This window comes from Sciurus vulgaris (genome assembly GCF_902686455.1).
Source record: "Sciurus vulgaris genome assembly, chromosome: 18".
In the NCBI taxonomy this organism is placed as follows: domain Eukaryota; kingdom Metazoa; phylum Chordata; class Mammalia; order Rodentia; family Sciuridae; genus Sciurus; species Sciurus vulgaris.
This window is the reverse complement of record NC_136479.1, coordinates 29,029,122-29,054,470: the sequence shown is the minus strand read 5'-3', so window position 1 is coordinate 29,054,470 and position 25,349 is coordinate 29,029,122. Positions and strand designations below refer to the sequence as shown.

General features: G+C 43.8%; 1 protein-coding gene and 1 long non-coding RNA gene across 4 annotated transcripts in view; one reads left to right on the top strand and one right to left on the bottom strand.

Moving 5' to 3' along the window:
* The window catches only part of SDK1 (sidekick cell adhesion molecule 1), an 871,941-nt gene that overhangs the window by 597,146 nt on the left and 249,446 nt on the right, over positions 1-25,349 (top strand). The gene's annotated exons all lie outside the window — the stretch shown is intronic.
* Positions 9,599-16,825, bottom strand: LOC306649443. The gene is made up of 3 exons (XR_013760647.1): positions 12,954-16,825; positions 11,615-11,736; positions 9,599-9,815 (listed from the first exon to the last, which is right to left on the bottom strand). It is a non-coding gene; the product is annotated as an uncharacterized lncRNA (long non-coding RNA).

The window sequence follows — 25,349 nt, the reverse complement described above, 5'->3', positions numbered from 1 at the left end:
AACCCCACTTGATAATGGTACACTTTTTAATATGTTTTTGTTTGTAATTTGCCAGAATTTTATTGAGAATTTTTGTGTCTATGTTCATCAGGGATATTGGTCTGAATTTTTTTTTCTTTGATGTGTCTTTATCTGTTTTTGGTATCAAGGTGCTTTTAGCCTCATAGAATGAGTTTGGAAGGGTTCCCTCCTTTTCTATTTCATGGAATACTTTGAGGAGTATTGGTGTTAATTCTTCTTTGAAAGTCTTGTAGAACTCAGCTGAGAATCCATCTGGTACCGGACTTTTCTTGGCTTCTGATGACATTTTATATTTATTACTTGTAATTAATCTGTTTAAATCATATATTCATTTAGGGTAGGTCATATGTCTCTAGAAATTTGTCGATGTCTTCAAGGTTTTCTATTTTATTGGAGTATAAATTTTCAAAATAGTTTGTTAACTTTCGTGATATTCTAAGGTAACAATACCTTTTAGCCCTAGAATTGCCCGTTTCCTATTACTTATTGCTCAGCAGTGTACACCATATCCATCCAATGTGATTTTAAATAGGACTAAAATAATTTGAACAAGTGCTTGTGTGTGTATGCTTATTTCACTATTGTTTTAGGAGAGGCTGTTTTGTTTGGCTAAGCTTGAGGGTGCTGACTCAGTGCTGTGCACCCTCCTGCATCAATACATCATCTCCGGCCTTTCTCATCCCTCAAATGACTGCTGCTTAGTTTTCCTTTGTTTAACAGACACTTGAGTGCCCATAATCTACTAGATTCTGTGATAGCAGCACAGTAAGATGCGAGTCCTACTCAGTGAAACAGGTACACACAGAAAAATATTGTAGAGCATTATGGCGAGTGCTATAATAGAGGAATATGCAGAATGTTCATGGAACTATATTCACAGCCTGACTCATGCCTGCTGTGCACCTAATATGCTTTGCACATTGGGCTGTAAAAAATAAACACTCATTTAGGTTCCAGCAAGCGATGGAAAATTCATTGCACAGGTACACATGGCAATAAGGAAAGCAGGATTTCAGAGAGCATTGCCAGATCCAGGAGAGAATCTGCTTGGTCCAGTTTTCCATGCCGGGCCTGTGTTGAGACCATGCTGGCAGTTCCCTTCATTGACAGTTGGCTAGTGCCGATCCATGATGCAGTCAGCTCAGCAGTTCATGGGGAAGGGCCTCTTTAAAGGGGGCCATTCAGATGCTTGGCCTAGCTGGTGCGACACCATTAATCTCTTCCTTCCTTTACTCTAACAACTATTCTCAAACTCTTACCAAACCTGAGCTTGAAAGCTGTCTTATTTTTATGTCTGTGGGAAAAATCATACTCATACATGATCAATTTATTTTACCTGTGTCTCCCAGGTGCTGGAGCAGGAACAAGGAGAAGGACATGCTTTGGGGGATCCAGGAAGGGAAGAACTCATTTGGGGGATGCCTTGGAATACAGACAGTGGGCCACATTTGAAAACATGGGTTGTGCTCCCCCTTTCTGTGTTTCTGCCAGTGCAGGTCATGTTGGAGTCCAGAACAGGTCATTGGGTGACGTAGGGAGGCCACATCTGGAAGGTCACTACTCAAGTAGACAGCAGGTGTTGGGGAGATTAGAAAGGCAGCCAGTTTGGCTGTGTCTTTTGGCCTATCTTCCTCTTGGTTGCCCTAAAGTTTATTTATTCTTGAAATTGACTTTAAAAAGAAATAAAAAATTTCTTGGCACAAGTAACAGGAGAATCCCCGGGACAGACTGTGTTGCTACAGCCACAACCCAAGCTGGCCCTTGGGTGGTAGCTAGATGGCCTGCAGTAGCTACCTCTGCCCCAGTCTCAGAATGGATGCCCATGTACTCTGCAGATGATGCTGTGTGTGGAGAGGCTGGGTGGAGCCTGTGCCCATCCAGGAGCTGCCCTCTTCAGGTCTCGGCCTCCACTCAAGCCAAGGTGGCCACCTAGCAGCATTAACTGACCTTTCGTACTTTTTACATCCTTAGCCCTTCCATGGATATTAAGCTCAGAAAACATCCAGAGGACAGGAGCCATGTTTGTGGTCTTACAGATTAAGTCTGTGTGGACGGAGTTGGCCCGCGTACGCTATCCAGTGAGTTTGTATTATTTCTAAGGATAAACAAAGACACATCCTCTTGGTATGAATATTTTAAAATTTACTGTGAATAAGCTCAGTGATAAAGAACCACCTCTTAACTCTTGTGATCGATGACTTTATGTTTTTGTGCACCTTGCTTGCTTTAGTGGGGTGTCTCTTCATACATAAATCAGTCCCTTTTGAATAAAAGTTAAATATGACAGGATCAAAATGCAGCCTTGAAAACACAAAATGAGCGGTGGGGATTATCATTCCTGTGTACCCCCGGGGAAGTGAATATTTATATGAGAAAAAGTAGGGGCCAAGGGGAAGATTCATTTAAAATGTCCAGAAATAATGGAAGTGCTCACGGACCAAAAGTCCACCTGAAGGACTGTTAACTTTGTGGCGATGCTGATGCAGAATCATTGTGTTTCTTTGCAGGGAAAAAAAATGACACAGCATACGAATGGCTTCCTGCAACGCTGCGTCAGCAGACAGTCGCATTATTTTTCTGTGGAATGTGCAGTGCTCTGTGCCTCTGTACTCTCTCCAGCACTCAGAGTCACAGCAGAAAGGGAATCTGAACATTCAAAGAGAGACAAAACAAAAACAGATTATTCTGCTGTGCTGCTGCATCACCGCAGCACAAAGCTCTGTTCAAAATTGTCTCTTGTCAGGCACATTTTTTCAAACAGTGTTATGTCTCTAAAGGCTCTCCTCTGTTAGAGAATTTGCATGTGTAGGGAAATCGCTGCATATTGTAGAATATTTCCTGAAGCGGCCACAATTTCGTGTCCAAAGAATCTGTTTCCATAGCATTTTGGGAAGCACCTGACCTTTCTGAGTTCACTGAAAAGTACTGAATAATTGGAGATGCCATCCTGTTAGGTTTAAGTGCCACCATCAGTCTTAAGCCTTCGAGGTCCTCGATTGTGTCCCTTGCATCAACACCTAACCCATGGTGTAGAATTGGGATCTTCAGTTCCTGGTTGCCCTATAGGGAGTCTTCATTGTTAATTTCCAGGATGTGAGTCACCTAAAAGACCAATTGTTTGGCCCTTCTGCCTGAATAGCTGGTGAGTCCTCTTTTTGCATCCATCACAATCAATTATCCAGAAAAATTGATTATTCGGATCGTTAAATCCCCAATTAGTGTGGATAATCGGCATCCTATTGTACCCCATAAACACGACACACTGTGGAGTGGGGTGGGCTCCTGCTGCCGGTGGCTCCCATCTGCACGGGTTCACATGCCTCCCACTCCCACACTACCTGCTGTTTTTGGCTTTCCCCCTCTCCTCACACATCAGGTTTCCAAGGTATGGCCTTGACTCCATGCCAACTCTAAATTTTGTGGGTACTAGAGTGACCCACTCGGGGGATTTCCATGGGTTTTCTCTTTTATAACTGACACAGAGTTGCTAAGATACATGAAGAAAACCTGGATCAACTTGAATGTCAATAGACTCCTGGACTGTGATGGCTGAAGCCATCTCCTTGCCCATGGTCCAGCAGGATTTAAAACCCCTGTGTATTTGGACTCCAAACCTATATTCTTATTCAAGGAAAATTAATGATCTGCTGTTTTAGTATATTCAGATGCTTTAACCAAATGCCCACAGACTGGGTGACTCATAACCATCAGAAATGATTTCTCCCAGTTTTGGAGGCTGGAAATCCAAGATCAGGGTACCTGCAGACTCCATGTCTGGTGAGGGTTCCTTTCCTGGTTCACAGAGGATGCCTTGTTGTGTCCTTGAATGGTGGGAAAGGCAAACAAGCTTACCCCTGCCTCTTTATAAGATACCAAGTTCATTTGTGAGGATAGGCCCTCCTGAAGTCCTTACCTCCTAATACTGTCACATCGGGGATTAAGTCTCCACATATGAATATTGGGGGTGCACAAGCATTCAGACCACACCAGCCACTCAGGCCTTATGTCTGGAAAGTAACCGAGGTACCCAGACCTTTATGGGATGCTTGTTTTGTCTCTAGTGCTGTATCGGATGTTGGGGTAGGAGGTCATGCAAGAGGTGAAAATGGACCAGGTCCTGCTGCAGAGAAGCCTAAGGGGAAATAGTGAATTTAATGAATTTCCCTCGGTGGTAGATGATGCCAGTAATCTAGCTCAGGGCACAGGCATCTGGCCGGAGGAGGTTGGTAAAGAGCTTATCTTGTGTGCTGACATTTGAGGTTTGCCTGGATGGGTGAAGGCAGGGATTTGGAGGTGGGCATGGGCATCCCAGGCATGGGGAGGGAGATGAACCTGGCCTTGTAGGTGGAAGCGGTAGAGCAATCCACCAGAAACTCAGGGCCCTCATAGTAGTCTAGAAACCCAGCCAGATCATGGGAGCTTGGGGAGGGTTGAGTGTTACTTTGTGACCTCATTGAAGGTTCAAAGCCATGGAGCCTCATAATGGCAGCTGTGCTGCAGCAAGACCAATCCAGTCCTGTGGAGGATGGACGGCAGGACCAGTTTCTCAGTTGTGTTTCTGAGCCCCTAGGCAAGAGATTGGCTTTATTTCTTCCAGAATTTATTTTCCTTTGTAATGCTTATGTTGTGAATCCTGAGAAAAGGAGGGAGATTTAATGTATTTAACCACAAAACCTCTTTTAACAATAACTGAGGCACTGGAGGCCTTCAGTGTTTTTACATGAACAAATAAGCAAGTACAATACCCGTATTCCACAGGGTGAGGTTCATGAGACACTGCTCTAAAAGGGGCTGAATCAAGATGAGAGGCCAGGGAGAGGCTTGGTGATTATAGAGGGACGATGTAATGATTGCTGAAGCTTCACTGGCCTGAAGGTAGGAAGCCACCCATTGACACCCCAGCACTTCCATCACCTGCTGGTTTGGGGGGTTAGTCAGCTTTGTTTCACTATGACCAAAATACCCAACAAGAGCTACTTAGAGGAGGAAAAGTTTATTTTAGTCCCAGAGGTTTAGTCCATAATTGGCTGAGTCCAGTTCCCTGGGCCCAAAGTGAGGCAGAACATGGTGGCAGAAGAATGTGGTAGAGGAGCACCGCTCCATTCCTGGCAGCCAGGAATCAGAGAGAGGGAATAAGGAAGGGATGGTGAACCCTTCCAAGTCACGCCTCAGTGACCCACCTCCTCCAGCCATGCCCGCCTTGTCCACAGGTGTCACCATCTAGTCCATAAACTAGAATGGGCTGATTGGGTCACAGTTCTCACAATCTAATTGTTTTACCTCTGAATATTTCTGCATTAAAGAGGAGCTTTTGGGGGATACCTCATATCCCAACCATAATAGGGAGGTTCCTATCTCTTGTTCCCCTGTCCTTTCCCATCCTGCAGACCCATTCTCACGAGTCTACTTATCAATTCCCTCTAGCAATGGGACCTAGTACAGGGACGAGAGACATTTTCTGGAAGGAAGTGGAAGAAAACTAAGGGACTTGGCAGCTGGGTGAAAGAGAAGACCTGACCTCTTTATTCATACATTGAACTTGTTTGAAAAATGTCCACAGTCTTTAACCCAAAAGCAGGGTGACCTTTCCACTAACCATCTGCTCTCATTGGATGCAAGGGAGGATTTTCATGTAAGGCTCCAAGAAACCACGGCGGGTAGAAGGCGAGTAAGAAATGGAATTGGGGTTTCTGTTTTCCTCTCTTTCCCCTCTCCTTTAAAAAGGAGAATCTGTGAATAAGGGGGATTTCATGTCCAGGAAAACAGTAAAACTGAGAAAGCACTGCCTGAAGGAAGCATTTGCAGATGTGCATGGAGCCGGGTTCTCCGGGCTGCACACGAAGCCTTCAGGGCATAGAGCTCCTGGTTCCAGGGACATCCACCACTGAGTCTCCTCCGGTTCCTGGGTCTCTTCTCTCCCTCGCTGACCTTTCTCTTCTACCTCTCTCTGCTGTGTGATGACCTTTTGCCTCTTCAACCCCCAACTCCCCTCAGTCTCCATGGGGAAAGTCACCAGTGGTTTATTAACATTCATCTGTTCTTGTCTCCTGTACAGCAAAAGAAAGAAACCTTATTTGGGAAAGACAGGTGCCAACCTCTAACCACTTTTCTATGATTTTTCCTCCACATTTCTCCTTGTCATTTCCCCCATCCCCAGCATCTTTAAACCAGGGACCAGAGCCTGGTATTACTTTCCACTAGACCACACTCCCTTCCTTGACCATGCCTGCTTTTCTAGAAGATTCTTATTCTTATTATAAAGATAAAAGAGTCTATTATAGATGTTGAAACAAGGTAGAGAGCAATTATAAAGGCCCAGTGCTGGGGATGGCTTAGCATTTGCATCTAGTGAAAACCCATTTCCCTCATGTCTGGTTTAAAGCATTTGCATTATACAGTTCGTTTGTGCCTTTATCGTAATTAGGTGCGAGTTGCTACTGCAATATGTGTCTGTTATTATTGTGCTTGCATTTTTTTTCATTCCTGCTCATCTTACATTATTTTGTCTTATTGGCTTCATGTCATGTCTTTTAAATGTTTATAATATTCTGCTTTCCGAGATTGAGGAAGGAAGCCAAGATTGTCAAAAATTCAGGGGAAATGAAAAAATGCATACACATGTGTCTACATAGAGAATAACTGCCTTGGAATCCCAGGGAGGTTGTGGCAGAAATGAGGAGACACAATTATCAGCTTAGAGGGGCTGCATGCTCTGCAGCCCTGAAATGGTCTGTTTGCAGTTGCTGCACAAACATGGTCTAATAGCTGCAGCTATTTTTAAAAAGAACATTTAGATGACTAAGGCAGGGAAGTTCAAAGGCTCGCTCTTGCACATTCACAGTAATCTTTCCCAACTCTTATTTCAAAATGATTTTTTGCTTGAGGACAGAGCATCGGATATCTGTGACAGCAGCGGTGACAGGGAGCTGTGAATTGCTCCAGAGGAGCCATCCCAGCCCGTTGGGTAATTAAAAGCCAAATGGAATGTTGAGAAACGTCCATACAATTTGATTGGTTAATTTACTTGCTTTTTTGAGAATTTAAATGAGACCTTTGCAATCATTTGAACTTTTAAAAAGAAATCTTTTCAAAAGTTTCTGAAAGTGAGTGTTTTATGTGGCTGAGTGACTGGTAAGATTGAACTCACTTTATGTGGGTGTTGATAATATGGATGCAGCTGTCAAACTCACATCATATGCCATCCTTCAGTAAAGCGCGTAAGGCATATTTCTCCTAGAAGTCTTACAATTGCTGATTATGGACCTTTATGGATCCTGTGCCTGGGAGCTTTGAATCTGCCCCCAGCAGCATGAGCAGTCAATGGTATGTTCTAAATAACAGTCTATGAATGATTGATCAGGCAGTGGCAAGGGTAGGATGAGCCAGAGGAGGTAATGCCCAACCTCTCCCCATTCTCTCTGGCCCTTTAGCACAGCCAGATGACATGCCATGGGAAGAGGACCCACATGGAGCTGGGGAGTCTTTGATCAGCATGCTCTAGAGAGCAGGCATTCTGACCAGCACCCTCTGCAGCCAACTTCAAATTATTAATAAGGACATCCACACAATTCTCTCAAGAGCTGTACTGGTCAAACTCAGGCTCATTGGTTCTCACACTGTATACCTTCTGTCCAGAGTATGCTAGCATGCTTTCAAACTCCTGGCTGACCAGATCACCTTGTGGAGAACCACTGATTTTGTAGATATTTTACTTTTTTCTCCTTCATTTTGCAACCTATTCAGTGAGAAGCAAGACCAAGCTCTGGGAAACCCATCCTCTTGCTTCTTAGTGATCTGTAGGAAAAGGGATTAGTTGTCCTCTTGCTGCCCTTGTCCTAATAGACCATGGAAAATTGGCAGCTCATGCATGTGGCAGCAAACCAGTCATTGTGAGCCATGCCCAGGTGAAGTTTATCATGGCCTCAGATGGTTATTTAGTGACTAGTTAGAAACGTTTGGCTGAATTATATGCTCTTCCTTTGTGTGTATGAGCAGTGTATTTCTAAGGAAAATATTGAATAGCCGTTTCTTTTCTAAATAATCATAATTAGAGAAATTTAGCAATATACCTTTTACATTCTGTATACATCATACTGCCCCTGTTATCACCTTCCATCTGATGGATGGGAAAAGTTATAGGTAATAGGTGGATAGAGGTAGGTATGTTGGTAGGTAGGTAGTTGATTTTAGTGCCTACAACAATTCCTGAGTTAGGCACAGACTCAGACACACTTCTCATGCCTGAGTTCCTGACAGCATCTCACCATTTTGATGACTGTCCCAGAGGTTTATAACCCAAGACAGATCTCCATCAAGAACTCTACCACCATTGCCAGGGGAGGTGACACGCCTGTAATCCCAGCAACTCGGGAGGCCAAGGCAGGAGGATTTGTGAGTTCAAACCCAGCCTCAGCAACTCAGTGAGGCCCTAAGCAACTCAGGAGACCCTGTCTCTAAATAAAGTACAAAAAAGGGCTGGGGATGTGGCCCCTGTGTTTAATCCCTCATACCACAAAAAAGAACTCTACCACCACAGTTTAGCACACTGACTATAATGTAATGGTTTTCTATCAGATGAATCCTGAAGTAGTATAAAAATACAAAGATTATGTTTCTGGACCACACATTTTTAAAATTCTTTTCGGGCTTATCATTTTGGATCAGACTTGGCAATAAATGAAAATCAATCACTGAATAGCATTAAGTCTCCAATTTCTATCTGTTGTCTGTGGCCAAGTGTCTTTTCCAAGTCAGCACTCACTGTGCATGCAGCTAGTGTTTATCAAACTTGTTTTCTGTTTGGAGTTATGTGTGGCACAAGAGTAAGTCAGACATCCAGCTGGGAGGGCTTCTTTCTCCAGGTAGCCTTGTGACCAGAACAGGAGAATTCCCAAGGGCTGCAAGCACTTTGTGAGCTCAGAGGAGAGCAGCCGCCTGCCCAGGGACACAGGGAAGGCCTTGTAGGTGACTTAACAATTGAAATGGACCCAGGGAGGAGGTGGAGATGGTAATAAGGAAGTATGTGTATGGGAGAGGAGGGATCAGGAAATCATGTGTCACGTTTGAGTAAAGCCAGATGAGCCAAACTCCTTAATCAGGCTTAGAGGAACTTTTAGATGTCCAGCTGTCAAATTAAAAATGTTTAAGTCATGCCTTTTATTTCCAGAACTCTCAAGAAGAAACTAGAACATCCTACACTAAAACTTTAATTTCTAACAGACTTATCTCAAAGATGCATTCCTGCTCAGACACATGCACATGTGTGTAGGAAGCAGCACTGGTCCTGGTTATGCATACACTCCTCCTGCACTCAGGTTCATGGTCACCATAGGAAGATGAGAAGACTTAGGACTCACAGGTTCTGCTCAAACTCCTGGTAAGGCTCTTATAATTCCAGTTTTCTGTTTCAGGACCCAAGAAAGTGAATCTCTTGCACCTTATTAAATTCAGTTAGTAGGTGTCCCTTCTCAGCACAGAGGACGCAGCAGCTGTCCTTTTGACTGGGCTTCAGTCAGATCTCCAGGTGCTGACCTCCTCCCTCCAACTCAGCAGAAGATCCAGGACCCAGGACCCATCTGAGCTCTGTGATGTCTTGGAGCCTTCTGGGAGTTCTGTGTGCCACTCAGGCCTCCACAGGAGATGACACTGGGTAGGCAGCTCTTCTGAAAGCTTGTCCTGTAGTAATCCCCACGTGTCGCCTCTCACACTCCCTTTCCCACTGAACACATCCATCCACTCGAGCTCTGTTTCACTTCCTTTCAGATTGATCTGTTAGCACAGAATTATTCTTCTCTCTATTATTATTACAACATTCAATGCAATCATCATTAGCCCATTAACTCATAACTATTACTATCATTGCTAATATAATGACTATTAACTAAATATGAATAATTCATGCTATCACTAATATAATTACTATTATTAACTATATTCCATCTCATATAATCTATCTTTGCTGCTTCATCTCCCTCTGCTTCCTTTCACCTTCTCCCTGCCGTATGTCACCAACTCAATGATGTGGAGTTCCTTGCAGACTGAGTAGGTGAGGCTTCTCTCCCTGGGCTATAATGAATGTGTGCCAGTGATCAATGAACAATTAGTTCCTCCATCAGGGTGAGGCCTGGGGTGAATGGCTGGTTTTGTGGCCCAGGTGACTGTACCAATATAGCTCTTGCTCTTTAAATCAGATTTTGCCTTCTCTGATGCCATGGGACCTGCCTAATGTTGCAGGTCAAGTATTGGACACAAGTCTTGTGCCCTTCCTTCTGCCCGTGGAATGATAACAGAGGATAGAGGAGAGAAAAAGGGGGGTGGGAGCAAAGGACTTAGAGGTGCTCCCCTGCTCTTCCTGGCAAATTGAAGGAGCTAGTAGAAAATATTGACAATATCAAGGTGTTGACCAGAATAGCACCTATATTTTATGCTCCTTAGATTCCGTTTCAGATAGACCACCAGTTGCTAGTACCCTGGAATATTCTGATTTATTCTTTGACACAACATAGTTGTGCAGCCCATAGGTGGTTAACGACCTCTCCCTTGAAGGAAAACACCATCTTTTTAGAGACTGTAAGGTCAAGTTAATTCATAAGGACTTGCTCCAGGTCAGAGGCTGTGCTAAATCCTGGGCTGCTTACATATGCCCTATGTCAGTCACAGACATGGACCTCAGGGAGGTCACAGTCCTCCCAGGAAGAGGCCAACAAAACAACAGAGGAGTGACCAGTGTCACTGACCACTAGAGTCAGCACAGAGGTTCTGGGGTCACAGTGGAGGGGAGCCTAATTAGCCCGAGGGAGGCTCTAGTTCTCGGAAGGCTTCACAGAGGAGATGACAATTACTGGAACCCTCAGGATGGAAGGATGTAGTTAGGACGCCTGGGCCAGGGGCAGGGCAGGCAGAGGGAGCCAGATCAAAGCATGAAGACCCTCTCAGGAATGATAGTGTGTTCATCCTGGATGGTGAATGTTTGCGTATGGTGTAGTGATGGGAAGAATGTGGGTCAGGGAACCAACAGGGCCAATCATGCTGTGCATACTAAGACTTTCAGATCTCTTTCTGGATTTTGAGCCCTTTGTAGAAGGTCGGTAGGCTGCAGCGTATAAGCCAATTTGAAGGCAAGCTTCTGCAATAAGGCAGGTGAGATGTAATAAGGGCTTGAACCAAGAGAGGGAAGAAGGGGAAGAGAAAAGCCTGTGAGTTTGTAGGCTCAGCGGGATCTATCATATATGGGGCTGAAGAGTGGGCAATAACTTCTATGACTGGTTTCTAGCTGGTGTCTGCATGGGTAAGGCAATGTTTTCAGGGTCAGGATTATCCAAGGAGCAGGTGGACAGGAAGGAAAAAGACAAATCAGTGAATTCTTGTGCCTAGACAGAAGTGTCCAGAAGGCAAACAGACAGTTAACTGCATACTGAGGCTGGAAATGGAGACTGGGATTCAGCACTTAGAGTAGCTCCCAGTAACCTCAGATCGGCTCGCTCAAGAGGAGGGCAGAGGGGGACCGTGTGTGAAGGACAGGCCACCATCAGGAGTGAAGGAGGGGGATAAATATAAGATGAAGCAGCAAACAACAGATCCAAATAGGACATACCAAGGGCTTAAATCAACACTCTGAAGTCACTCTGTGGAAAGTCAGAGACCTTGAATTCCAGTTGTTCTAAAAGGCTTTCCATAATGAGTAACTTGAGGACTTCTCCATGCTGGTCCAAGCCACTGTAGGCACAAAGGTAAATAAATATCATCTTTGCCCTCAATGAAGATCACCAGTTAAACAGATCATTATAGATGCACTTCCTACTTTCTGTAGTTGAGATATACACAAAGCACTCTGGGAACATAGTGGTCATTTTCTTTCTTGAATAGTAAATGTTGAGCTGGGGTTGTGGCTCAGTGGTAGAGCACTTGCCTAGCAGGTGTGAGGTACTGAGTTCAATCCTCAGCACCAAATAAAAATAGATTTTAAAAAAACAAAGTTATTGTGTCCATCTACAACTGAAAAATGTAATAAATGTTAATTGTAAAAAAAATTAGAAAATTTAGAAAAACAGAAAGAAGGTATACATAATTCATAATTCTACCACCCAGATCCATGACTGTTAAGATTTTCATATATGTTCATGCAAATAAAAATAACTGTTTTCAGCAACATGAGGTCATACTGCACATCACTATTTTGTAAACTTTTCCACTTATTATTTATATAATAACTACCTTGAAATCTCTATTTTCTGTTAAGTAATTAAATGCTGAGGCTGGGTTCATATAAAGAAATGAGGTTTATTTAGCCCAGAGTTTTAGAAACTGGAGGCCCAAAAGTGTTCTGGTGAGGGACCCCTGGTTATGTCACCTGATGGCGGATGGCATCATGGCAGGAGTGTGTATGAGAGGGAGAGATCAGATGGCCAGACTAGAAGAAGTTGGAGCAAGGGGGGAGAGGCCAATAATGACCTTCCACTAGATCCCCCCTCTTCAAGGTCCCTGCACCTTCGAATATCACCACACTGAGGACCAAACTCCCAACACATGAACTTTTGGGGATTATACCATATCCAGATAAGTGCAGTGTCACTTAAAGTAGCTTCCTAGTTCCTTTTTTAAAGTGAATGTATGATAATTTATTAACATAGTTCTTAATCCTTAATTATTCAGATTTTTTCCCTAATTTTCACCATTATAGGTAGGATGACAAATATCCTCATAGCTACGTCTATGTGAACATCAAAACTTTTCCTTCCAATTTCAACAGTTCTAGAAGTAAAACTATTATGTTAAAAGGTGTTTGACTTGAACCTTGTAGTTGCAAGAAATAGACACCCCTACAGCCTTGATAGTTCATTATAAAAATGGTGGGAAGGAGATTAATATAAACAAAAGGAAATGAGGAATCTAAACAGCTCCCTGAAGCCAAAGCATCTTTTCCTGTGGCTTACCTTTGCTCTCTGTGTCTCTGTTCCCCGCTCTCCGTCACCAATCTGTTGTGCTCACTTCTCTTGCCATCAATTTTTTATCATGACCACCCAGCTCAGGCACTGAAGGTAGTCTACCTTTCAGTTGAAACTCTTGAGGTGAGTCTGACCGGCAGCTTCCTGCCAGGCCTGAGTGCTGAGCTGCTGACCTTGGGCAGCTATGCATCTGGGGGCTGAGAGTGGCTTTCAGCCAGTGATGTGCTGGAGTCTGCTCACACCAGCCAGTGAGGGCGAGCTGGATTTGACATCTGCCATTGAGGGAAATCAGCAGGTGCTGTGAGTCAGGGCCGTTGGTAAGTACTTATTGGAATGCCACTGGTGTCCCATGGAGCAGCACATTAGACTCCTTAAGAAGGGAGTATGGCCAGTGACCCACACATTTAGAGTCTTTGCAACAGTTTGATTCCATTAGGATTCTGTAGATGTTCTTTCATTCTGTTCCAGCATTTAATGTTGCAGGGAAGAAAACTAGAGTTTTTCTGTTTTCATTTTTGTTTTCTTTGAGTTGACTCCTTGTTTTATCTCTCTGGACCCTTGTAACTTTTATTACTTGTCCACGAAGCTCAAATATTTTGCTGAGATAGGACTACTATGGCTCCTTCTGTCTTGATACTCAGTGAGCCCTTTTGTATTTGAAAACACAGGTTTCCCTTTTTGAAGTCAGAGAGGGGTTTCTACATGGTTAATTTCATTAACTTGAGTCTGCGTTCACCTTCTGGAATTCCTGTTGCCTTCTGTTGGGTCTCTTTGATCCATTTTCCATTTGTCTTATCTTTTCCTCATCAGAGCTCACTTGATCTATTTTCTCTGAATTCAAAGAAAAACTCTGAAATGAATTTCCAGCCAAACCCACCAGTTTGATTTTATGGACAATCCAGCCTGTTCTTCAGGGTTCCTGTTGCAGTTTTAATCTTGGTAATCATGTCCTCGAAAACAGTGTGTCCTGATCTCAGGTTGTTCCATTTTCCCTTTTACACATGTCATTCCTCCTTTCTAGTGTTTGATTCGATTCAGATTTTCTAATTCATGTGAATCAATTTGATTCAGAAATGTCCTAAAGTGTTCTAAAGGGTTATTTCTTCATGTTCTTTGACTCGATCCCTATCTTGCAGACTGTTTCATTCTGGAGTTTATTATCAGGGCTATTGCACTTTTATGTTGGCATGATAATGAATGTGTAGGCTGTGGGGAGGTGACTGCAGTTCAGTGTGGCCTGGTAAAGGGAGTTTTATTACAGCGATAAAGGAATTCTTTCCATTTTTGTTTTAATAATCCAGGAATTGCTGGGGCTCTGCTCTTCTTTCACTAGCACTTACTGTGCTTGGGAAGTCCTCAAAGTAGCCTTAGCATCCCCGGAGAGCCTGTTAGAAACGCATACTCTTAGAACCCAGTGTTGACACACTGGATCAGAAACTGGGGGAGAAAGGGCACAAAACCCTGTGTCCTCACAAACTCTCTGGTGACTTACATGCCCTTCGAAGTCTGGGATCTGCTCATGCACTCATGACATGACTTCTGTCCATGGCAAGTTGAGGCCAAGGATAAGTCCATCTTCATAGGTGTCTGCAGACTCCCCCACCTACCAGGCAGCCCCACAGACCACCCCTACTTCTTCTGCCAGAGCTCTGGTATTTGCAGAGTCTGGTCCTTTGACCCACGCTCCAGGTGAGTTTTCCTTTGGCAGGAGGAGAATTTCTGACCATAAACCTTATCCTTGAACAAGACCTATCCAGGCTGTGTTGGCTGTTCCCTGTGGGTTGCAGGGATCCTGATTTTTAGTGTGAATACAGATATTTCTCTATTTTTTTTTTTTTTTCCTATTGGATATTTCTTCAGGGATTTAGGAAGAAGTGCAAAATGGGTGAGTTCAAAACTCCTGGAGAGAAGTTTGATTTTTTTAAATGACCTTGTTTGGGACTTCCTGAGGGAGTGTGACACAGAACTTCCTGGGGTGGAGGGGAAACTGTTGTGCTCCCCACAGGGAGGCAGGGCCTGGCTCTAGGCCATAAGCAATGTTGGACCTCCGGAGAGAAGTGGGACCTAAGGGTGTCTGAGGCACACTGCAGCCCCTGTGTGGCAGCTAAAGGGAAGGAATGTGGACAGAGTTAAGGCACTGGGCTGTCTAGGCTGGCTGCCTGGTGACTTACTGGAAGAGATTCTAAGTGCTTGGGGCTTGGGGGAGGAATGGTGCTGGGTATGTGAGTGGATGGAGGTGATTGTCCCTAACGTGGGTGATGCAGCCAGGCCCTCAGCCTGAGCACGTGGCTGTGACGGGAATTCTCTGGGAACCTTGACATGTGCAAGTTCATATACTCTGTCCAACAACAAACAGGATGAAGAGCTGATCCTGCCAGCCATTCCTTTCAGTATTCTACATTCAAATTTGTTACTGATAAAAGTGGCATTTGAGTCATTTCTCCAGGTTTCCTGAGAGACGCCCTTTTCCCTGGGCTCATGGCGCCTGTGCCCTGCTGATTAGTATGTAGCTCTTCCATAGCCATCCCTCAGAGTTTTGGCATGTTAATTTTCAAGTTTACAAAGTGGCATTGAAGATAATAATGAATTTCTTCACCCATTACCCTCCTCCTGTTGGTTGTAATTCTTCCCGCTCAGAATGTTTGTTTTTCTTGTTCCTGTGTTGAGTGTGACAGAGGCTCAGGGGCCAGCCTTCACAGTAAATAACCCTTTCGTCAAGTATTTCAAGTCTTGTATTCTCTCTCCTAATTATGGTCACTGGCTGGGGACGTGAGGACACCAGCCAGAATCCCAGGTGCTCCCTACCTGCTAGATTCAGCCTCTTAACATGACTCTTGGCGACTGATTTTGCCAGCTCTCTTTCCTTTTTCCCCTTGTCCTCTTGTGGCTTAGCATCTGCCTGCTTATCCTGAGTGTGTTAAAAAACAAAACAAGGTGGCCCACTCCCAGGGAGCCAGGCTGGAGGGCAGAGCTCCGAGGCCCAGGGCCTTCCCACTGCCTGGCATGGGGCAAAGCCCTGGTGTCCTCTTGTAGGGGAATTAGGAGAACCCTGAAGCAAGAAGAAATGAAGAACATGTTGTTCCAGAAAGAATCTTTGGTAACTCGAAAACATTTACCCTCTCTTAACATGACTGGCATTAAAAAAATAAGGAAAAGCAATGAGATGAGTAGAAATTCTGACTTCTGAGTTTGCTGAGATCTTGGAGAACTACTTTCAAGTTTCCACATATCAATTGGGGTGCCTGCACAACATGATCTGTTGCTCAGGTTCCTTACTTGAGTTGTTATTGGCTAGGGTAATTGTGATTCTCCCGCTGTCAGTTCATTGTAAATCTCTAGTCACCCAAATACACAGCTCTGACCCAGAAGCAGAATGATGAGGAATGAATGTGTGGTTTCTGCGCTTCCAAGTGCAGTGTATTCTTGTTGGCCCATCTGCCATCCACACACCTGTTCTTCTGTAAGTGTTGGCTGGGACCCCAACCCTGCTTGCAATGGGCAGGCAGCAGAGGGCACATGGGTATGTCCTCTCATCAGCTGAAGAACTGCTATGGGGAAGGACTGTAAAGTTGGGAGCAATCTCACGAGAAAGGCTTTGAAAGTGTGTTCTTTCCAAGCTGCTTTCCCTACCTGAGAAAAATACGCTCCAGTGGTTCTCCTGAGGGCCAAACTTGCCCCATCTCTTTCCCCTGGATGAGATGGAAAAGGTCTTTTGGAATTGGGTTTTTAACATTATTTGTATTTCCAAATCAAGTCTTTTTAAGAAGCTATAGGAGCTTGGCCCTTTTCACATCCTTCAGTAAAGAGAGCCCAGGGAGGGTGTGATAGCACGGGTGGGAATAGGGTCTATAAGGAGCAGCTTCAGGTCAGAGCCCCTGTGTGGGTTCCAAGTCATTACTTCTGGTCTTCCAAGGGGCGGACCCCTTTTTAGTAAATAAGCACATTAAAGGAGTCTTCAGACAATTGTGTCACCATGGAAAGAACATAAGCCAAGTGCTGAGCAGACCGATAGACAGTACTTCTCACCTCAAAGGACCCTTAACTGACTCATTTACTCTCAGCCAGGGATAATGAACTCCACTAGGGTTATTGCCAGCATTGACAAGGACAGTATGGCAGTTAGCATGAGGTCTGGCACATAGGGGGTGTTCAGTAAATGTTGGTGTGTTATGTTTGTCTATCAGATGTTAAACCTGTTTCTATCATCTTTTCCTGATTTTCTCTAGGTTGGTTTGAGAGAAATGTCATTAAATTGTTTTGATTTCAGATTCACCCCTAAAGCACAGTCTGTCACATCCAAGCCAAAGCTTTCCAAGGAACAATGAAATGTGGGGTTTAAGAACACAGGCCCTGGTGGCATGCAGATCTGGGTTTACATTCTGTCTCAACTACTGGGAACCGTGAAACTGGCCAAATTGCTTGACTTCTCCTGTATCAACTGTTCCTATCCGTAAAACAGGAATGATAATCCTTTTCCCATTAGTAGAGAGGACAGGCAGGAGCCAGATTTCCAACAGAACTTCCAAGAACTTATTCTTAAAGTCTGCCCCAATAGCCTGGTCACCCTTAGGGCCTAATTTGAAGCCCCTCAGTACATCTAATACCAAATTCTGTCCACCCATTGATTTCCTTTGGCACTCATTTTTTGCAATGGGCAGTTAGAGACCAACACTTTTCACTGACTTAGATTTAATAGTTGGGATGTGGGAGAATTTGCTTGTGAGATCTTACTGAACCAATTCTGACATTGCACTCAATGTAAAAAGGTTCTGGACATGTCAGTATCTGAGAATCCATTTAAAAATATATAACATTCCAAAGTAATGGCATGACTTATTGAATTAGAATTTTTTCATTCAGCAAGTGGTGGGTTCTTTGGTTTCCCTCCTATTTTTGGTTACATATTATGGGGTATGTACTTTATTGAGTATCTGCTGCATGCTAGCTGCAGCATTATCTGCACCTAGCATATGTTATTTAGTCCTTGTAATGACTTTGTAAAACAGGCATAGCCCCTTTGTCATGTGGTAAAGAGAACTTTGCTGTTCAGGGTGAGAGAGCTAGTGAGAGGAAGAGCCAGAACTTAGACTCCAAGGCACTTTGAATCCTCTTGGCACTGTTCTTCTGAAGGCACAGGGTTTACCATGGCTAATGGCCAAACTCAACCAATGCCAGTTGCAAGAAAGGATTCATCTGCCTTGTCTTCTGCTATTTTGTCCAACTGGTTTGTCTGGACATACGTAGGTCACTTTAGAGAATATTGCTTAGCAGTAAAAACAATACCCTCAAATTTCATAAATAAATTGGATTTTGAAGAATATTTCTTTGCAGGAATCTAGCTCATTGAATGTCTTTAGATAGTGGAAATTGTGGTTATGACTGAGGTTCTTTCCCAAGTTAACAATGATTGTTCCTCACCACAGAGCTACAGGAATGACCTTTATAAATGAACACATTCTTTGTTTTTTCTTGATTGCTGAAGCAGCTGCTGTGGGTCCTTAGTAGAAGAGTATTCAGTGAGAAAAGCTAGGCTGGTGTTGCAGCAGAGGAAGAACATTAGGAAATTGATGAATTATCTTTCTATTTGCACCTTCAGAAGCAGGTTAATTGTTTCAGTGACTGGCTCTGTCTTGATTAGGAAGCATTAATAACAATTAATGATATAACTTCAAAAAGATATAGGAAAATTAATAGAATTCTTAGCCAGTATAAATTATAGTCATTATCTACTGTATCCAGAACCATCAGGGCTGCCAAGCTTGTTGATTAAAGTACAAGTGGATTTTTTGGTCTGAATTCTGTAGATAATTGAACAAATCTTTGCTTTATTTTTTTCAGTATAAAATTACCCTCAGTGAGCTAATAATAGTATTTAGTTTGAAATGCCTCAATTCTACAACTTAATTAAAAACCTTTCACAAGTTAATTATATTAATGTATGCACATTTTATCTACACGTGCAAATATTATTTGATTATGGTGATGAAACTTTTTTAATAAAAAAGGAAACTGCTAAAGTGTGGCAAAAACAGTTTAGGTCAAGAATTATGAAAATGTAGAACTGATTTTATCTAACGTTCCTTCTACTCAGCAGTAGAATCAATGTATTTTCTCTGGAAATGCCAGTAATTTGAAGAAAAACAACAGCTAGGACAGTGACAGAGATGGCAGCAAGGACCCTGAGCACACCTTCCCTCTGCACCCGGCTGGGTCCTGACCCTCACATGCTCTCGCCTATACCCTCGCATCCTCAGCAGCCTCTTGGGCAGGTGGGACCATCCAGCTCAAGCCATGAGGAAACCGAGGTTAGGAACGTGTCCAAATTCAAACAGCTGTGTGGCACACTGGCATCTGGACACAGGCGGCCGACACCCACTCGCACTGTATGCTGCACGAGGTTGACTCATCTGAGAATGTAGAATGTGCCTCACTAGACCCAACTCCCTGCCCCTTCAATACTCCTTTCACAGTCACCACAGGACACGGTGGACACAGTTTTCCATTCCAATGCCAACTCCAGACATCTAGGAACATTCCTCAAACAAGACTAGGCTGCCTTGAATTTTTATAATGGGTCAGACACCCCTACGTTTATCTTCACTCTTGCTGCTTAACCACTGTCTGGGTGGAGTGGGCCTGTGTTTGTCCTCAGTGTTTTGCTTGCCACCAGGTTCCATCACTGGCTATACAGACTTCAGACTTGGTAAACTGACAGGCTGGTCTTACACACCTGCTTCTGGTTCTGTGCCCCCATTGGAGCAGGACCGATCTCTATCTAGGCACTGTGCTCACTTGTCCACTTGCCTGATGAGTTTTATGAGTCTTTCTCAAAATGTCTAACTTGCATCTCATAAGTCTGCCTGAACCTATAAGGAACATATTGACGGGCTCTCTTGTTTTTGTTCTGCTGTTTTCCCCCATGAGTGTTTTGGAGGTCAGTTTCAGGACTCTGTTGCATTCAGGGACAGCAGCAGGGCTGCTCTTCCCGATTCCTTTGTACACAACATTCACTGAGGTGTTGTCTCCGTGAGAGTTGTAGGGATTTGGAGGAAAAGATTTGAGTGATTAGGCAAAGTTTGGGAGGAGGTGGGATTGAAGGATGGCACAGTTTGTATACTGGATGACTGTTGAGGTCACCTGGCAGTGGGTGGTATTGAAATGAGCCTGGCACAGAGCTGGGATGGGGGTACCAAGCAAACAGAGCAGTGGGAAACCAGCATGACCTGAGCTGGGGAGGGACTGGAGAAAAGTGCAAAATGAAGTTGGACTTTTGGGTGGGGTTCTTGTCAGTCAGTATGCCCAGATAAAGACAGCCGAGAGTCGTCTCATGGCTTGAAAAAAGAGTTGCTTTTTCATTCACATCACATCAGTGTGGGGCGAGGCAAGGAGGCACTGGGACCCAGCCCAATTACATGCCCGTTCCCGATGCAGCCCTCTCCACAGGTGTCTTCGGGCTCACTGCATCAGGTACATGGGCACTGATGCACCTTGAATGTGTCCACAGGGAAGTAACGCAGGTCCCTTCCACTCACATTTCAAACCAGATCCATTGGCTACACCTGCCTTCTAGGGGACAGGAATGGATGACCCTCCCCTTGTGCCAGGAAGAGAACTCAAAATGTCAGTGAGCCTAACATATCCTGACCCAGTCAAAAGTTTAGGCTTGAATTGACAGGTAGCAGAGCAGTTGTCAGGGTCTGCACATGATGACAGTGTGTTCCAGGAGGATCAGCCTGAGTTCAACTTCAGTCAACAATTCTGGCTGCAGAGTCTCTGCCTTCTCCTCCCCATGAGCTTCCATCTGTGTAACTCATGTGGATTCGCCTTAGCCTCCTCATCAGAGTCAGGATGCAAGGTAGTTGAGAGCGCAGATTCCAGCCAAAAACAAAGCCTTGGGTTTACATCCTGGCTCTGCTGTTAGTGGCCACATGATGTTGGGTACATAACCTACCTGTTAGTCAGTTTCCCTGTCAGTAATCTCTGAATGTGTCATGCTGTGGGGCCTTCAGTTCCATTCACAGCCTTCTTTCCCTTCCACCTTTCCTGCCCTTTGCTTCAGCGATGCCTGGTGTGGCCCTGGCCACCCAACTCCTTAGCCCCCTCTAGCAGTCTTTCCCTCACAATCTCCATGGCGCTCATATTTTGATCATTCCCTTGCCTGTATCAGTCTTCTCTTGACCTCTCCATGTCCAAAGATCAACCCTCTTCCACCTGCTTCCCCCTCTGCAGGCTGAAGTTCCACTGCATTCTGATGTTTTCTTGAGTCTCTGAACGTGGCCATGTTGCAGAGAAGTCCTATCCCTGGTCCCATGTCTCCGCCTGCCTCTCTGGCCCTGTGGTTGCCCACTCCTTGCCTTTTAGCACCCCAGCATTACTACTTCTTGCTGAGTCAGGTCCATGCCTGGTCTATAGGCACGTGCCGTCCCTCCTTGTTCCCTCCCATAGGACAGTCTGCTATCTACATTGAGCTTTTCTATGGATTTAATGGAGACTAAGTCACATTTTTAAATAAACAGATGACATCCTTTTATTGGGAGCTTCGGGAGAGGTTTGGTGAAGATGCCTATTGAAATGATTTGCCATAGTTACCTCTGGATTTTCTATAAATTCTCCAAAAGTCCGTTATTCATGCTGCCTCACAAAAAGCCTAGCACCCACCCTGCTTTAAAACTGCATGAAACTGCTCAGTGTCTGAAATGCGCTCTGTGTTCACAGTGTGAATTATAGTCTGCGCATTCAGATTTGCAAAGCAGCCATCAGCCCTCCGCGTTTCCAGTAGGTCCACACTCACCAGCTCCTTCATGTATTTGGACAATCACATAAACATTCACCTGCCTTCTGATCCATGTGAACAGACTCCTTGTGTTTCTAACAGCAACACCCTTGCCTCCGGGTCCTATTCCAGGTTATGTATCTGTAAGTGTGTATCTTAGGAAGGATCTTGGTTGTGTTTTGATACATTTAATTCTGCACACATAGCTTCAGTTCTACGCACTCTCCCACTCTCTCACAAACCTTAGATTTATTGTTGGTGTTGATTTTAGACCAAAATATAAGTGAGATTTGTTGACATTTTATAAAAAAAAAAGGGGGGAAAAATGCTTGCTTCATAGCAGATTGAGTGGAGAACTGGTTGGTTTAAATAGATAACCTTGGGTCATATCAGAAAATGTCTTGTTCTAGCAGAGTACTCTGTTCCTGCACTGTGGGACTGACTTTATTCATTTAAAGGAAGCCAGAGCAGACAGGAGAAGAAATATTTTCCTCTCTTAAGATATCCTGATTTGTTTGTACCTCTGTTGTGACACCCAAGGGTAATTCTGATATAGCAACTTCTAACAAAAGGAAAAGAGCTGAGAAAACAAAAGGGGACATTCCTCCACAGTTATGAGCTTTCATTCTACATTCTTAAAGCATCCTGTGTCCTGGCTTATGCTGTGGTCCAGTTTGCCATGCTCCCAGTTTCCAGAAATGGACACACACATGTGTGCGCTAAAGTGAAAAAGGTCGAGTAAGGAGCCAGGACCCCTACTCTGGCCTCACCTGTGTGCTCACATTTACTATGGCACAGTTCTGTAGCCATGTGTGCTGAGCCTGAGTCTTTATCCTTCTCAGGATCAGGGCTCTCCACTCAGGATGATAAATACCCATAAAGAGACTGAGCCCAGAGTGTGCTTGGAGTACTAGCAGCAGTTGCTTCTGCCATATGGTAGAGGATACAGCCTGGCCAGGCACACCTGGAGGAGGTAGGGCAGAATCCCTGCCCCATCCTCCAGAGAGAAGCATGCCTGGATCCTGGTGTCAGAAAACAGAATTTCCTTTCATTCCTGGACTTACTTTGGAATGATGTGGTTGAAGGGCTGGTTGGCTATCAGGCTGTTTGCTTAGTGTTTATTGCTTGGAACATTGAGTACTCACGGTTGCTTTATGTTGGTTAGGATAGAAATCCTGTAAAATTGTCAGACTCAGAGTTTGCCCTCCTCAAAGAAGCAGAAATAAGAAATAGGTTATCTAAAAACTGGGCAGAGGCAATGTTCAGTGTATTTGTGTGAACATTTGCATTTAAGGTGGGGTGTTTAAGAAAAGGAAATGCTGTGTAATAGATTAACGATCTCTTGAGTTCCCAGTATCACCACCTTTCAGCATTTCAGTTTTATGACTCACTATGCAAATGAGGAATTTTATTCTGTTGTAGATTTCTAAATTTTGAAGCTTTGGTTTTACTTAAGATATGAAAAATCAAAGGGAAGTCATCTGTTGGTCTCTGGGGCACCTCTTCTGGTTGAGAATTGGAACCCCGAGAACCATGTCCTCCAAATCTTGGCCCCCTTGATTTTTTTGTGGTTTTTGCATGGAGGGTATTAAATATAAAGGTTTTTATTTTATTTCATTCCCATTCAGCAAAGTTTTGAAAAAGCACCAGCCTTGGGAGCGATCACTAGCAGCAAGTCTTCCTAAGCAGGCTTCTCTATGGCTAGAAGGTACATTTGCCTCTGGCTCCGATTACTGTACTTTCTGGTCTGTGAGCTGAACCGTAGGTCTGCAGCAAGAGAAAATAACTGCAATTTAGTGTGGTTTTCTAAAGATCTTTCTTGTATTTTAAGGAGGGGGCATAATTGCAGCATTCAAGATATTCTCTGAACAGGCTGTGACCCTTTCCCTCTTATTTATCTCCTTTTTTCTTTTTCTTTCTCTCATGTGCTCAAAACATTTGTTAAGATAATGTTCTGTTTTCTTCAGGGACTGAAGATTGAATTTCTTTGTTCTTGGTTTATCTATTAAAGATTCGTTTCTAGTTACAGATACTATTTGTGAATCCCATGCTCTGTAAAGAACATCTGATTTTCAGCAGGAATTTTGAACCTGGCAGATCATCACAAACATTTCTCAGGAGCAGAGCTAGCTGCTGTCCTGGCACATGCAAGAGAAACTCTTGACTTGGAAGTCTTAGGAATAGTGCCAGTATCTACTTGGAAAATGCAAAGTTAGAGCCATTCAATTTAGCTAACATCTAGTAGGCACTTACTGTTTGCCAGATGCTCTGAAGCATTCAGGAGTTCCCAAGAATCATGAACCTTCAAGTTTACAGGGAATGAGGCAAATATTACACATATGAATGCACTTGGTTGACAAGATGGGCTCCAGTCTGACCTTCAGAGTATGTGAACTCAGAGATGTATGTGCAATCACTTGTTCAGAGGTGATCCCAGAGGTGGGGTTAAAGTAAAGATGGCAACCATGTGCATTAGTGAGCCTGTTCTCTGTAGGGAGTAGCTAGGCCTTAGTCCCCTGGTGACCTCAGGGAGTCACTTCAGTGTTGCTCAGCTGAGGGGAGAAAACAAGAGTACTTTTTCATCAGCTCACATCCCTTTGGTTGGAAGGAGGTTTCACAGGGCACTTGGCCTGTTAGCCTTGCCGTGGCACACCTTACATAGTTTACAGAAATGAACTCAAAATGGATTGAAGGCCCAGATGTAAGACCTACAGCTATAAAACTCTTAAAAGAAAACATAGAAGGAACACTTCATGATGGTGGATGTGGCAGTGATCTCTGCTATGACTCCAAAAGCACAGGAATCAAAAGCAAAAATTAAAATTAAAAATTTATGTTCATCAAAGGACACTATCAACAGAATGAAAAAGTAACCCATGGCATGGGAGAAAGTATTTGCAAATCATGTATCTTATAGGGATTAGTACCCAAGATACATAAAGAATTCCTACAACTTGACAACAGAAAACAAACAACCTGATTTTTAAAACTGGACAAAGAACTTGTACAGACATTTCCCCCCCAAAGATAAACATATGGCCAGTAAGTACAAGAAAAGATGTTCAACATCACTAATCATCAGGGAAATGCAAATTAAAACCACAGTGAGATATCACTTCATACCCAGTGGGATAGCAATTAATAAAATCAGAAAATAACAGAAACCAACAAGTGTTGGCAAAGATATGGAGAAATCGGAACCCTCATGCATTGCTGATGGGAACCGGTAATGAGGCCCTCACTGTGGAAACCATATGGTAGCTCCTCAAAACTTTAAACAAGAAATTACCATATGATCTGGCAATTCTACTTCTGAATATATACCCAAAAGAACTGAGAACAGAGAATTAAACAGATATTTGTCCAGCCACATCCATAGCAGTATTATTCACAATAACCAAAAGGCAAAAGAAACCAAAGTGCTCCTTGACAGATGAATGGGTGGTGATATATACACACAATGGAATAGTACTCAGCCTTAAAAATGAAGGAAATGCTGACATTTGCTGAAACATGGATGAGCCTTTAAGACATCCTGGTAAATGAAAGAAACCAGACCCAAAAGAACAGATACCACAAAATTCCTTCTGTATGAGGCCCCTTGAGTAGTT